The sequence below is a fragment of the Trachemys scripta genome, chromosome 19 (assembly GCF_013100865.1).
Source record: "Trachemys scripta elegans isolate TJP31775 chromosome 19, CAS_Tse_1.0, whole genome shotgun sequence".
NCBI lineage: Eukaryota > Metazoa > Chordata > Testudines > Emydidae > Trachemys > Trachemys scripta.
In genome coordinates this window covers 11,517,784-11,533,611 of record NC_048316.1, presented here as the reverse complement: position 1 = coordinate 11,533,611, position 15,828 = coordinate 11,517,784, and the positions used below count along the sequence as shown (strand labels likewise).

Here is a 15,828-nt window from a genome sequence, read left to right as displayed (position 1 = left end):
AGGAGGAAAAAAAAATCCGGGATCAGGGCAAGTTTGATGGCGCATGCGCGCTGCAGACTCCATCCCAAACACACACACATTTCCCTTGACTTGGAAAGTCACCCAAAGCCGCCCCAAGTGCAGGTAAGCCTGTCTGCTCTGCCCTGCCCCAGCCCCTGCCCCCCGGGACCACCACCCCGCCCTCCAGCCCCTGCCTCAGCCGGCACCCAACTCTGCGGGGCAGGGGGTCGGGGCGCAGTCAGGGGCATGGCCCTGGCAGGGAAGGGAGGCGGGGGGGGCACATGGCAGCGGCAGGTGGGCATTGCTCTGGGCGGGGGGAGGGGTTGGAGGGGGTTTATTGCACGCGGGGGGGGGGCAGCGCTCTGAAAGCGGGGGTGGAGGGCACTGCAGGCTGCTTGGGGCTCCGGTGCGCTCCCTCTGCGAAGGGGTTGCACTCGCTGCTCCGGCCCGGGCACTTTGGGCGGCTGTTTGCGGAGTGAGGGGGTGCAGCGCGCTGCCTCCCCGGGGAGTGAACCAGGGGAGGGGGCTGCGGGGTCCAGGACTCTCACGCTAGGCTGGCGGAGGGGGGAGGGCGCCTGTGCTCCCGTCGCTCGGCTGGGGGTGGAGGGGGCCCGGGGGAGGTAGAGCGGTGCCGGCTCCGGAGCTGAGTTGTTGTTGTTGGGGGAGGCCGGTTGTGCCGGACAATTTCCAGGACTTTTAAAAATCGCCGTGGAAATGGGGGAGGGGAAAGGGCTGGGAGAGGCGTGGGACCCCCTCTGCCGCCCTGCCCCGCTCCCTGCCTGGGGCGCAGGTACCCCGGGTCCCCAGTGACTGAGCGAGGGGGTCCCGTGGGGCGCAGCTGCTGGGGGAAAGGGAAGCGCAGCAGCGATACCCCCTTTCCCCCCCCCCCGCTTTTTGCGAACAGAAACTTGGGCCAGAAGCGACGGGAAAGCGCCGAGGTGTGGCGTGAGGCTGGGGACCCCGGCGGGCCGCGGAGACAGGCTGGGGGTCCCCGGGCGGAGGCGGCAGGCGATCGGTGCCAGGGAAGTTTCTCCAAAGTGCTGCGGCCGGGTTGGAGGCCGGCGAGCGGCGCTTCCCCACGCTGGTTCCGGGACGCTCGGGTCCCGGAGCGGAGATGGAGCAGGGCTGGGAGCCGTGCGCTCGGGGACAGGGAGGTGCCCGGGCCCCCTCCGTGCGCTCCCTGGAGAGCTGCGCTGCGTTCCCGACTCGGCGCGCGAGTGTGGGGGAGCCGGTGTGCCCGGCCTCCGGGCTCGGTGCGCGTTTGGGGGAGTCGGTGCCCGGCCCCCGGGCGAAGCCGCAGGTTATTTTTACCCGGTGGCATTTGCAGAATGCGCAGCTGATTTGCCATCCTGAGCCAGGAAGTTTTTTTTCCCCCGTTTTCTTTTCATTTTCTTTCCTCTCTTTGAATCCGCTGCCGCGGCCGGGCGAGGCTCAGGCAGCGCCGGGCAGGGGGCGCACAGAGGGGCGCTATAGGGGTAAGGGGGCTGTACTGCTGGACTGGGGGGGTTGCTTGGATTGTGCGGGGTGGGGGTAGATATCAGCATAGGGGTGGAGTGAGGAGAGCAGGGTTGAGGGCGCTGTGGGGAGGGAGGCGGGCTCTGGGATCAGTAGGGTTTTGGTGAATGCTACTCTCCATGTTTGGAGACTCCCAGGACAAGGGAACAGGTGTCTGACCCGTCAATCAAACTGGGGCCTGCCAGGAAAAGACACTTTGGGGCATTGACAAAAAAGGAGAAATAAAAAGCCTTGGAAACCTAGCGGGGCATGGGTGCGCCTGTCCCCTGGGTAGGGAAGGGTTAATATCCCAGGACACTGCCTGCTTCTGATCTGCCTCCCCAAATCTTTAATGACTCCCCAGCCAGTTATGAGCCCATAAGGGTTGTCTCTGGCACAGGGGTCATGCTTTCTCAGACTCCCCAGGAAATTGGAAAGTGAGAATTAGGTGCACTTGTTCTTGGGGTCTATAAATCCAGAAAGTCCTTTAGATTTGTACCTCCCTAGCTGGGGTGGGAAGAAGTGAACCAGCATAGTCTGGGAGTGGGGACATTGACCAGTAGCTTGGTGTTGATTTCATGGGAGATAAGTAGTGTGTATGTACCATGACAACCTTCTTGGAGTAGTGGAGAGAGAGTCGTTCCTTCTTTTTGTTTTCCGGTTGGGGTGGCAGGAGACAGAGAGGAAGAGCCATTGGGAAAGTTGGCACATTTGGTAAAGGGTGATGAAATTTGGGATAAGGATGAGATTGGAAGGGGCTTTCTGATCCCAGCCTGGAGGCTGTCTCACTGAACCTTCTGAGCAATTTGTCTGGAAAACTTTCTGGATGGGTTATGTCTGAGGATTGCTCTGAATCACTCTGAGTTAGATCCATCTGCCTAGATTTTTTTTTTTTTTTTGGGTGGGAGAATGGTGAAACTTTTGATGTACTTCACGCATAAATTTCATGTGCCCTCTTCATCCACCCTTAACTGCATATGCAGCCACTACAACCTTTTCCCTTTGAAAATGGTTTTCTCTCCTCTCCTCCCCCAAATTACCTAGACATATTTATTTCTGTTGTTACTGTAATAACTTTTAAGGTGAAATAATCTCTTCCCAGGGCTTTGGACTTCTGCTTCCCAGTGGTTTCCCTGCCTCTCTTCCTACACCCACTTTCTTATTTATACTTTGTTGCTACCTTGTTAGCTACCGTAGAAGCAGTTAGAAAGAGTTTATGGGGGAATATTGTTGAACTTCAGTAATCAAGTTTCCAGATCTTATGCCTCCTGTTTAATTTATTAGACTAGTTATTTATTCTGTTGATGATAATCTGTTGCTGGTTTCTATGGAGATGTTAAACTGATCTCTTTCAGAAATCAAACTCCATATGCACTAAAACGTTTAAAGGGGCAGTGTCCCCTTTTGTTTGCAGACTTTACCTTTTCAGTGGCTCTTTTGGCCTCCTTTATATTTTATATATTAAAAAGTCTGAAGTTGAAGCTTTGTGCAAGACAGAGCTTATTATGACAAGCAGAAAGTCAGGGCTTTGATCCTTTAGTTGCATCATCATTTAAAACAGATCATTTTCCCCCCTCATCAGACCAGATAGAAGAACCCTTTCAAGATCAAAGAGTCCAGCTAAAAACTATTGTTTAAAAAATATAAAAAGGGGGGGAAAGTGTTATCAGGGTGATGTTTCCTTAATCTGCTCATTTTATTCTAAGAGATTTATTTTAGCAATAAAAACAAAAAACTTGTAACAACTATATTGTTCTTATATTTCCCAAGCCTTTTAAATGTTAAAATAAGTTCAAAGTCAAATATCTCTCCAGATAAAGTGCATGTTAAGGTATATTTATTACTTGTTTTCTAAATGTAGAAGGTCAGACTCCAGAAGGCTATTGCATTAGAGAAGGTTTTAATAGTCTTTGTTTCAGCTTAATGAGAGCGAAATATAAAATGCATTTTCACTGTAACATTTATCCAGTTTTTAAAGGAGAATCTCTGTAGTTTATTCAGTTTTTATTCTTTTAATTAAGAAAAGATCCCCTCTTTTCATTATCCGTGGAGGAAAGGGAGAGTGTCTTACATTTCTGACATACTTAAAAATTGTGAACTCACCATGAGCTCGTGTATTTATCAAGCTGACAAACGTGGTACAAAGCTATTGTGTTTCCTGCTCATCTTCCTGGGGGTAAAGTTGTAGGTTTAAAAAGAAAATAATGACCTATATGATGCATTTTTAATAACCAAGTGAACTCCCCAATTTTTTCCTACCTGCGTCCTCAAAACGCTTCATGTCTCCTAAAATACTTTCCTTTTTTCTTTCACTACACTTCTGCATTTTTCTTTTTTAAAAAATGCAAATAATAACGAACCAAAACAACCCTAAATATAGGTTTAATTTCATCATATAAGATTATTTTCTCTGCAGTTGTTTGGTTTGTAATTGCTTCTCATTGTTATTTTTCTTTTGGCTCATCAGTGCAGTCGATCAGTTTTTCTTTTTAAAAAAATATATTTTTGTAAACCTTTTGTTTATTTGTTTGATTTGAATTGCAAACAGAATTGACTCTGACAAGTAAAAGGGGGAGGGGGGGAAGGAAACACTATGGCTTTAAACTCAGGAGTTTGCATATTCTCCTTGTATCTTTCCCCTTTGCTAATTATTGTGTTGTTTTCAGAGCAAATATGTCATATCCATGGCGACCAGGCAGGTTTATTGTCTTTCAGAAGCAATAGCTCACATAAGTAATTAATGACTTCTTTTTTTTTCCTCTGGCTTAGGTTAAACAGATCATTCAAGGAAAGTCATATCTCTCTCTCCTCTTTTTTTCTTTTTTTTTTTTTTTAGCCCAGTGACATAAGAACATGAGTTAGAACAAGAGAATACTTTAACCAAGAAGTCAACAGCTTATTTTTTCCCGTTTCTTTTTAAAAGCTGTAAGTGTCAGCTTTCCCCACACATGACGTTGTCATTCTTGCAGTTTCAGAGCAAAGCCCTGGTGCAGGGAAAACCTATTGAAAGCTTGAGTTCAGTTGATAGTTGTACAACAGAAGAAGGTGGCTTGGGGAGGGAAGGGGGTTATTTCTCCATGAGGAAATGTGGGTGTGGGGTGTGTGTGTGTAGGAGGGAGTCAATGACCAAAAAAGCCAGCTCATCTGGATCTGACAGATTGTAATTCAAACAATTTCCAGGAAAGAATTAATGACTTGATTTTATAGATGTATAGATATATATTTATTTACTCCATCCAAAACAGTGAAGCTATTTGGAAAAACAACCTTTTTGGGAAAAAATGTAAGTCCACATAAACTTGAGACTTATCTTACAAGAATCTATTGCAAATAGTTTATTTCAGGTGCAAGGGTGATCCTTACCTTTTCCAATTCTCGTTCTTCCTATTAAACCAGAATCTGCTATCTATCCAACTCAGGGATTGTGATTTACCGAAATGGTGATTTCCTGCGCACCGCCCTTCACCCTTGTTTTGTTTTTGTTAATTTCATTTTTGGAGGGATACTGTCCATCTATATAAATTCCTGAGGAGATGAAAGCGCTGCTCGATTCCATAAACCAAAGCTTTTGTGTGCATCATATATTTAAAAAAAAAAACAAATCCCTTTTGATCAAATCAAGTACACTACTTTGCTAGTAATGATTCCATATTCCACAACACTGCTACTTTAACTTTTAAAATCTGTTTCCATTCTGGGTTGTAACACTAATCAAAGAGTCACTTCCTCCCAATTTTTTTTTACTGACTTATGTTAATGAGAACCATTAGGATCATATTTTGTGTGGATGCTATTTTGGGGTTCAGAGACATGGTCTCCTCAGGTTCACTTGAAGTAGGCACCTTTAGAATTCTATATTATTCTTTCTTTCCAAATCCATATCTCCCTCATCCCTACCCTCCAGAGAGGTTTCTAAGTTCAGCAATCGGAACCTACAGGCAGTAGACTATAATAACAATAAAAAACATGAAGAAGAAGAGATTTTGCTATTTAGTTTCTAAAGAGCAGAAGAGAAGCCCCTAAGTATTGTAAGGCTGAGGTTTCAGCAGTGTTGATAATTAAGCCCTTAACCTTCTGATGTCTATATCAGAAAAACAGACTCTAGCAGGGGGAGACAAAGAATAAAAGCAAATACCAGGCAGGAGGGAGCTTGGGAGATTTCTGAAATATTAAAGTATAGATCAGGACACACTTAAAAATGTATATATTAAATTTCATTAGGTTCCGTTCTTTCCCCTTGGTGAAGTGCAGCTGGCTTAAAGGTGGCTTTGGAAGAACTCTGAGGTTTCGAATGCAGCTGTGCATCAGGGGGTTTCTGTGAAGTGAACAGATCGAACTTGGGAAGACTTGTCTCTTAAAATAAAATAATGTCTACATTATTTTTTAAAATTGACCAATTTGTAGTGGATTTTTTTTTTTAAATGAAAAGTTAAATTGCTGGAAGTTGGGAGTTTTGCAAGCTGTGATTTCTTGGCTGTGCTAAAGGGAATTGAATTGAACCATTTTAGCCACCCGTCAGAGCAGTTGTTTCCCTGTTCTGTCACTGTATTTATGTTTCATCGGTATGTTTGCATCTACAAATGGGGTGCCAGGGAAGAAGGGGCAAGCGGGCACATGAGGGGGCCTTTAAAGTTAACTTGCTTTGGGTGTAGAAGACTGGAGCTTAAAAGAGAAGCAAGAGCGCATCGTAAATTTTTCTAAAATTAATCAACCGTTTAAGAGCTCCACATTAACGAGGTTTTCAGGCAAGCAGCTTTCTTCTTCTTCTTCTTCTTTTCTTTTCTTGTTACAAAGTCCAAGAGGGTTGTGGAGGGGAGGGGGCAAAGGGGAAGGGAGGGGGTGGAATTTGAACAGAAATAATAAAAACAAAAAAGGCTGGATTTGTGGAATATAAATCCCCCGGTGTCCTTGATCCATATTGTCAGGTTTTTTTTGGTCGGATTTGTCCTGTGTGTCTTTGACGGAAAAGGCACGTAGAGAGAGAGAGAGCGAAGGGTGGGGAGGGGGGTAGGAGAGAGAGAGGGACGTGTGGCTGCTTTGGAGCTCATTATCATTCTTAATAAGTCTTAAGGAATAAAGAGGAGCATTGAGTGTAAATGCTGGGTAATCCTAACACTCCTCAAGGTGAGAGGAGTCTCGAGGACACAGAGAGAGAACGAGGAGGAGGGGACTGGCGGGGGGCAGGAGAGAAGCTGCCAACGAAAGTGGTCTCTAAGAAACCAGGCATGGGCTAACGCGGGGGGTGCCCGTTGGCTGCTTCAATTTTGTTGCACCGGCCCGTACTGGGGAAAGTTCTCCAAGTTTCTCTCAGAGATGGAAAGAGCAGAGCTGGCCATCATGGTCAAAGTGTCGGCCTCTGAAAACAGCACTCGGTGACAAACTTCAGAACTGGGGCAAGACTGCCTGTCCCCCTTCCCGATCCCCCATTCTGTATGTCCGCTCTACCTGAAATCATGCCGCACTGGGTTTAAACTCGCTCCCACTACCCCTGTGCGCATCATGCTTTCCATTTCAATCAGACACTTTGTAGTGCCTAAAATATTGTTCCCGTCTCCCCAGCCTATGACAGTCTCTGGCTCGTGCTTCATCGCAGGCTCCCCCACCCCAGCCCCTTTTTGTTTCCATCTCGTAGGAACTCCCTTCTTCTCTATATTTCCTAAGCAATCTGCCTCCAGTTACCTTTGATTGTAAGGGGAGGACACATCCTGAACGCACAGTTTCGGACACTAGGTGGCTTAAAGTATAGGAATGGTTTGGTAAGCCAGCTGGGAGAGAGAGAGGCATGTATTCGCTCCGTCTGGTGGGCTCCTTTATTCAAACTTTAGGCTGACAGAAAAAGGCAGACCCCCCCCCCCCTTTGGATGGATCATGGGCTCCGGCATCCCGTTGCCCCACAGCTGTGGGCTAGGTCCGCGATCGTGTCGGAGCATCCAAGCCTTCATGCAAGTGAGAGAGAAATGAGTAAAGTGTGTTAAAGGCCTCGGCTGTCTGCACCCCCTCTAAAAGGAATCGGGAGGCCATTTGCTTCGTTAGGGCCTCCGCTGTAATTGCACGTTTACCACGCTGATCACAAAGGGCACGCTTGTTTCTTTTGGAAGAAGGTCTCACGTTCACCTGTTTGTAGGACCCTTCTCGCCATGCTATATGTATGCTGCGGAGCTGGGCACTTCAGAAATGCTCATAGCTCCCTGCCCCTTTGCTAGACCTTTTTCTGCCCTGAGCCCAGTTGTAGGTGGATGGGTGGGGTAGGTACTGGCAATTGCTGATGGTATCCTAGGCCTCGAGGGCTGGATAGAAGAGGCAGACGCAACCCTGCATCTTTAGGTCCTTCTGTAGATCATGTGGTCCTGCCAGCTGAGGGTATAGCACTTGAGAGCGTCCCCTCTCTTGAGACAGCTGTGCAAGCTGACCTACCTCTGAGTGACAGTATGTGCCCATAGCTAGCATGGGAGGGTCCTCCTGATGATGTGACTTTGATGTGTGAGAGGCCTGAAGTAATAAGGCCATACCCCGACTAAGTCGTGAGTGCCTATGTTCATGTGCTTTGTTGCAGTGCTATTGGAATAGGTGAATCCCAGGGCTAGCCTGCACTTGGCAAAGAATAGCTCTAAACAGGGGCCAGACTGGCAATGCTAGGGACCGAAGGTCTCCATCTGCAGAGCAGCTCTATCCTGGGGAGCAGCAGCATCAGCTTCCCCAATGCCACCCTCCCCAGGGGATCCCACCCTGAGCTGGAGGCAGCACCTAGAGGTGAGATGGGGGTTTAGTCTCCATGGCTCATCCGGTCCTTGACCTGTCTGCTGAGATTGTTAACTAGTGCCAATTGCGACAAGGAGGTGAAGTCTTGTGCCCTGGGAACTGCACGGAGGCCCGTCAAACTCCTGTTTAGGCCACTAAAGAGCTGTTGGATAGTAAATTTCACTTGCTACCAACCTGGGCTGGAATCGAACTGGTGGCCCGAAGGTAAAAAAAGCTTTGTATGCCAATGCCAATATCCTGAGCCATCCAGCCCCGAACTTCGCATGTTAGAAGACACGTGGGGCTGATGTTAGATTGCAGAGCAGCGTATTGGTTTGTGCCTTTGGCCCTTTCCCTGTGCCTGACGTTTTGCTCGATGGAGCCATGTTTTCTTTTCAGAAAGTGCCTTATTTTCATTCTCCCATCGGTAATGCTGAAATGAAATGAAACAGCTCCCTGGAAGCCCTAAGGCCAGAGGGCACTTTGTCCTACCTTATCTGGAGACAGTCCGCAAGCCGGGCCCAAGCCTGGGCACATACAGAGGGTGGTCCAGCCTAGCAGTTGCTAGGAGGAAGGGATGTAGACTGCATGGGTTCTCTTGGAGCTCTTAGTTCTGGAGCAGCTCCTTTGGAAGGACCGTATGGACAGGGGAGGCTTAGCAGTAGAACCCTTGGACCCTCTTGGGACGGAGAAGATGTGGGTTGTGACTGAAGTACTTCGGATTTTGTAGGGAGTCCTGGTGCAGTTATGCCCTGTTAGCTAACTGGTGAGACAGAGGGTACAGTGCAGTGTCAGCCCTTGAGACCTATGTGTGAATCCCTACTGAGCTTGGGCTGGGAGCGTAACTCCTGCCACTAGTTAGTCCAAGAGGCTGGGAGGACAGTCTAAAATCTGCTGGGAGGCTAAAGAGCAGGGTTCTTTTCTTGACTCTGCCACTGACTCGCTGTGTGACCTTGGGCAAGTCACTTCTTGGCTCTGACCCTCCAGTTCCCCCGCTGTACAACAGAGTTGGAGACTCCGTTCATTCACCTTTTCAAAGTGCTTGGGGCTCCTCTTGAAGAAGCTGCGGTCGAAGGGCCGAGTATCTGTAATGATGTGTGTGCTGGGGTGCTTGGGGAGGGCAGGGAACGTGGGACCCTGGGAAGCTGGTATAGATTTACATCTCTGGTTTTGCTCCTAGTGCTGATGGCTGGGGGAGCAGGGCTTCCACCTCCAACCCCTGCCACACTCTGTGCCTCTTTTGCTCCTTATGGAGTCACTGAGCAAAGCCTTCTGTGTCCCGGCTGCAGGCAGGCTGAGCCCAGTGGGTGGGGGACCATCCCTGGCAGCTGTTCCCTTCCACCCGGCTCAGCCTGTCCCCAAGCCCAGGGGAGGGAGGGCTGCGCAGGTTCATGCTTGTCTGGTTGTTGGACAGTGAGGCTGGCAAAGCAGCTTCCAGCTTGGCTGCCATGGTCACTGTGTCTGCAGCATGTCCTCTCGGTCGGACTGTTAGTCAGTGACAGGGATCAAGGAACTGGCCCCTCGCACCAGTGCCTCGGGTCGGGCCAGTTTTCTACTGAGGTTGCCTCATGCTCTCCTGCCGGCAACCCAGTGAGACTCCCATGGGTTATCATAGCCTCTCAGCAGTGATTTGCAAACAGGCATTTGGAGATAAAGTCCTGGTGCCGTGCTAGGGGCCGGCGGGACAGATATGAAACGCGGCAGGTTTATGAAAGAGAAGGTGTATGAAATGCAGCCTGCAGCTCCCATTTCACTGCACTATGCCAAAACACACAGTTTCTTATTTCAGTAACTGTGATCTTTCGAGGAGGTTAATTTCCATGACGAACTCCAGGCCACGTGCTCAGAGGATTTATCTAATTAGACTGACACTTTTCTTTTAAAAAAGAAAATTAAGCTGCCCCTTGGAGGACTTAAGTATTTTAAACTGTGGGAGCAGCAGCAGGCAGCGTGATCTCTGCCCACTGAGCAAGGAAATTTCCCCCCCACCCCAGGCCAGACTCCATCAAAGCCCCCAACTGCTTTATTTTCTTAGATGGTGGCTGGATGCTAACAGAGCATTTGATCCTGCCTGAGCGACTCCTTAAAGCCTCATCTGGTTCCTTAACTCATGTATACTCTTGACGTTCCGGGAGGTTACGTGTGCAGGACAGAGTGGAAGAGAGGGGAGATGGAGTCCTGTTGATACATCTCAGCTGTGTCCAGGAGGAACTGCCTTCTCCCAGGATGGGGGATTCAGTCTCCATGACTATCTGTGTCTGTGGCCCCCATCATCATAGCCCTTAAAGACTTCGCTGTATAGCACCCATGTGAGGTAGTGGAGTGATGTAAACCCCATGGCGAGCTGAAGCCCAGAGAAACTAACTAGCCCAAAGTGACACAGGAAGTCTGATGGGGAGCAGGGAATTGAACCTGTGACCCTGGAGTCCTAGGTTAGTGCCCTAACCACTGGACCAGCCTTCTTCCATGTCTGTTCAGCCCTGGGCTTCTTCATTAATAACAGCTTTCGAAGTAGAGCTGAGACTTTGATTGTAATGAGTATCAAGGGGATTCTTGACTGAAGCTGCTGGGTGCAGCCAGACCCTGTGGTTCTCTAGTCCCAGACTGAGGAGCAACGTGTCACCATCCAGGGTCTCTGGAAGTCCCGTCCTGTACTCGGTAGCTTGGGAGTATGCTGCTGACTGCACTGCGCTACCCAACCCTGCTTCTTGGGGAAGAGGGCGTTCAGGCTTCACGTACAGTTATGTGTGAGCCTGACCTGGTAGGGAAGCCTGGTGCCCAGTGTGCCCCTGAGAAGCTGATTGCAGGAAGGGCTCTGTTAGGTGCTGTTTTCCTGCACTGAGCCAACTCACAGCAGAGCTGGCTGCACTGAAGGCAGGAGTAGCTGAGCACTCGCCGGGCATGGGAGCTGGTACCTGTGATGCTTGCTGGAGTCTGCCAACCACAGGGGCTGGATTGTGAGGCCCTCGCTCTCAATGGGTAATACCTCTCTCCGCAGGTAGTCTCGCTGGTTTCCATGGGGCTACTTACACGTAAAGTGCTGGTGGTGTGCGTGAGGGTCTCCCAATCCCGCCCAGTGGGGTTTTTATGATGTATGCTACAATCCCAGGTGACTGGCGTTCCCAAGAAGCCACAGTGGATCCAGGCTGAGTGTTCGTTTCGATGCGGCTTTGGGGAAAGATGCACAAAAACAGATGCACCCTTCTAACCCCCCACCCAGCTCCTCTCCTTTATGCAAAGTTAAAGAAATAATAATATGTAACGTGTGTTCAAAGATTTAACTGCTCCAAGTCCTGTTGGCTGGGGAGCGAGCGTGCTGGCTTGGTCAGCCATCCCTAACAAGTTAGGAGTTGTATAAACTCCCAGCTTACAGCTGTAAATTTACTCAGTTTTGAATCCAGCCACAAGCTGGCTCAGCAGGATCTGAAACCGTCTGCTTCAGTAGTCGTGGTATGCTTGACATTCACAACTTCTGGGGGCCCCAGCTTCGCTGAACACACATGCTCCCGCCCCATTCAAAGGGCCCAATCCTGGACACACACACCCAGCGCATGTGGCTGTGATCTAGGCAGGAAGAGGATCTCCCCAGCACAGGCTGTTCTGACTGTTACTGCATCCTTGCCTAGCCCCTGCAACCTGTGCCCTCCCCTACATGGGGGAGTGGCTGGCTGAGCCGCACAGGCTCAGATCCACTGGCCATGCCTCCATTCCTCCCACCCCAGCCTACTCTCCACTAATGCTCTCCAGTGTTGACAGGGAGCCTGCCTGGGAGCAGAGCTGTGTATGGACTACCTTGTGCAAGGCCCCAAAATAGTGCCCTCTGCCTTTGCACAGCAGAATTGCATTCACTGCATCATGGCTGTGGGCAGGCTTTGGTCAATACGCAGTCTAAGGCCCGCTCCTGTGGTCTTTATTCAGGCCTGGTCCCACTTGAAGTCTCTGGGCGTCTGCTTGAGCACAGGCAGAGTGAAAGCTGAGCCTTGATTTCGGCGTTTCTTGTTACAAAAGGTACCGAGTCCCGTTTAACTGACAGCTCCATCACCACGGGTAATTTCAAGGCAGGCTTGGCACACCTGGGAAGCTGAGATAATGGCTGTTTTGCCACCAACCACGATACAGACGGGCTTGGAGGTTATTTGCCCTGAAACAGAACTTGGCAAAAATATACAATAAAATTTTGGTGAAAGCAGATCCCCAAATAAGCAGTAATCGGCCAACTAGTGATGGCTGGGCTGAGCAGCATGGGGGGAAGCTCATGTTAGTGCCTGACCCTACAGCGCCCCCTCACCCCACATCCTGGCTTCCCTCTTGTTGTTTGCCTTGTATATCTTGTTTTAAATCTGAGCGCAAACTCTCTAGGGCAGGGGCCGTGTCTAGGTGTGTGCATGTGGGCTCCGATTCCAATAAGGGTCATTGGGCAGAACTGCAATGCAAATAAAAATACTAATCGTGAGCGGTAATGAGGTTGTGCTTTCCAGCTGCTTGGTCGGAGTTAGCTTCAGTAGGAGATGGTCCAAGGCCTTCCAGCTCTGATTGCCAGGGTGAGGCAGTGTAAAGGGACGCTAGCCCTGGTTGGTTGGTTTTGTCCTGTCAGCTGGCTCTGGGGTGGTGCTGAGAAGTGATCCCAGGTGGCATGGTCTTTAGCTGACCCACTGTGCCTGCCTTTCTCCAGTCTCTCAGTGGCGCTGACTGCCAGGACCCCTCTGCGATGGGAAGCCAGTGAGAAGTTGGAGGAATACTGCAAACAGCTGGGGGGTACAGCCCCGCCCCCCAAGAATTTGAAGGATTTTTCAAAGACAGAATGAGGCTGCCGTGGGCACATCCTCAGTGCAGCCAGTAGGGGAGCCGGATGGGCTGGTCTGGCTGCCTTGGCTTCACCAAACCCTGGCAGAACTTCCCAAGAGGCTGGGCAGAGGGCGGCATGAGTGGAGGTTACGTGGATGCAAGGCTGGCCCTAGACAGACACCAAGCCTGATGCCCGTTAGGCCCCACATGTTTGAACAGGTCTCCCTTGTTGTTGCTCCTTCCCAACCTGTGTACACCCTTCCCCACCCTCTGGCCCATGGGGACCTCTCCTGCTGAGCATCTTGAATTTTAAGCTAGGGTCCAGCTCTTTCACAATTGCTGATACCTCTTTTCAGTTGATGAAAAAATCTGCCCAGCCTTGACCCCAGTAACAAGTGCCCTGACCCTCCTCGTTTTGGCCCTGATTCGACTAAGCACCTAAGCACGTGTCAGTGAGGTCTGTGGACGTGCTTAAAGTTGAGCACATGCTTAAAAGCTTTGCTGAACTGAGGCCTGACTTGCTCAAACCTTCCTGTGTCCCACTAACATCTCCGCCATGCACCTGCCATGCTGTGCCGCTCCTGGATGTACTGTGCACGTTACAGACTTCCTGGGGCCGGGCAGTCTCATTTGGCACAGGGCCCTTCAGAAGCTAGGTCTGTCCCTGGCTGCATGCAGGGGCTCCTGGGAAGAATGCGTCCCCCAGCATGGTTCGCTCTGGGGTTGGAGGCGTCTGCGGAGCTACTTTCCCAAGAGCAGATGGAGGTGGATGAATGTGAACAGAGGGATTTGAGAGAGCCTCCTCCCCTGTCACCTCCTGTGTTGTTACTGTTGCCTCGGCCCCCGAAGGGTTAAGGTGACTCTTCTTGCTGGATCTGCTGGCAGGAATGTTTCATCCCTAGCCTCAAATTGGTGGTGTTTGCGCTGCACTATCTTGCTCTGGTTTTGATGAAAGCATGCAACCAGGAGCTCAGTGCACAGAGGCTTCCCTCTGACAGCCACCATGCTGCCTCTTCGGAGTCACCCTCACTGTGTAAACTCAGCAGCCAGGCTTGGCGTTGGTGGCAGAGGAAAACCACAGGCTGACTCAATCCTTCAGCCTAGCACACAGCCTCTGGCCCCTTAGCTCCTCGGCCATTGACACCCGCAGTCCCCTCGCAGGACCATGGCTTTACTTTTCCCTCGCTCAGGTGATGCTGCCCCCTACGTCGCATGCGCACAAACCACAAGGCAACCCGAAGCATTGTGGGAGGGATAGCTCAGTGGTTTGATCATTGGCCTACTAATGGTTGTGAGTTCAATCCTTGAGGGGGCCACTTAGGGATCTGGGGCAAAAATCTGCCTGGGGATTGGCCCTGCTTTGAGCAGGGGGTTGGACTAAATGATCTCCTGACGTCCCTTCCAACCCTGATATTCTATGATTGGAATCCACTGGGTGCTTTGGAACTGGATGGAATACCTGGAGAGAGAGGGCTCCATATGGGCCCTGATCCTGCACTGAAGTCTGTGGGGCTGCTTGTGTGAGCAAGTAGTGGCAGGATCCAGTCCTGGGACCCCAAATTGTACTCAGCGTACTGGGCTCCCACCTGGTCAGAGGACTCTGAAGGTCTAGTGTGGAGGGAGAGAGGCTAAGCTACTGGCTTGTAGAGTCTTATGGGGAAGATCTACTTGTTGCCTTCCCTCACCCACCTGGCACTCTTACACTGCAAGGAAAACTCCCACATCTTCCATTTGAAGTGATCCCAGCAGTTCCTTGAGAGGTGGCTCCCCTGCTTAATGGGCCTCACCATCAGGAAGTCTCTCCCGATGTTAAATCCTATCGTGCCAGTGGCTGAGAAGTCACTGTATCCTCACCAAGAATGTCTCCAGAGTGGGCATGTCCAAGCTTCCCTGTTACTACGTTACCAGAACCCCTAGGCAGCTGCAGAGCTGAAATCGTCTCCTGGGGGAGATGGATGTAGGTTTGTCTGTGTAGCTGCAGGAAAACAAATTTGAATTTCTGCCCGAAGAGGAGATTCTGGCATGTGAGAAATTCAGCCAAGTTGATCAGGGTTGCTGTTCTGATATTTTCCCCTTTCCATCAAGATCTATGGGAATCTGTCCCAGGACCAGCCAAGAAAATCCAGATGAGAAAACATCTAAACCGGAAAATCTGGATTGTCTGTTCCTGGAAAAGCTGGATTCCTTGTTTTCAGCCGCCTCCGTGCATCATGGGCTCTGTCATGAAATGATGCTGATGTTGCGTAAAGTCAGAGGCTTTGTCTACATGAATGAAATTCGCACCAATGTAACGATGCCCATGTGCAAATCCTTAATAGAGACCTGCTGCACCAGGCAGAGCAGGATTTGCACAGGGGCACCTTGATCCAGTAATGTAGCAAAGCAAGCTGCCCCTCTGCATGCACATCGGCGCTAAGAGTTTGCCCCCATGCATCTGTGTCGCTATAGTTACAATGGCCGGAATTTCCTAATGGTACCGGGCCTGCGTTTCAGTGAGCCGAAAACTGAACGCAAACGTCTCATTAAAAGGAAAGCAAAGAGCCAGTCCAAACTCCTTCTCCTCCCTCCACATGGCCTGCTCTCTATTATCAGCCTGAGGAAGGAGAGTGAACAGGTGGAGGATAACAGGGCAATTAAGAGAGGCCAAAGTGCCTCATAAAATAAACAGAGAGATGACCCAGGCTCCAGTTGCCCAAAATGCACCGTTGCATTGTGGGGCCTTTTCATGTGCCGTTAAATGCGCACTGCGCACCCACCCTCGTGGGGCATTGCCTAGGGTTTCGTTTGCAGCCACGCACTTGATTACATAGT

General features: G+C 50.1%; 1 protein-coding gene across 3 annotated transcripts in view; it reads left to right on the top strand.

The window, feature by feature from the left end:
* The window catches only part of CASZ1 (castor zinc finger 1), a 263,137-nt gene continuing 247,309 nt past the window's right edge, over nt 1-15,828 (top strand). For 2 of the 3 annotated variants that reach the window (XM_034753250.1, XM_034753247.1), the window contains exon 1: nt 1-123. The gene's annotated coding sequence lies outside the window, so the exon portion shown is untranslated. Of the gene's footprint in view, nt 124-1,260; nt 1,476-15,828 lie in introns of those variants that run through there. The other variant, XM_034753248.1, reaches the window with a different exon arrangement.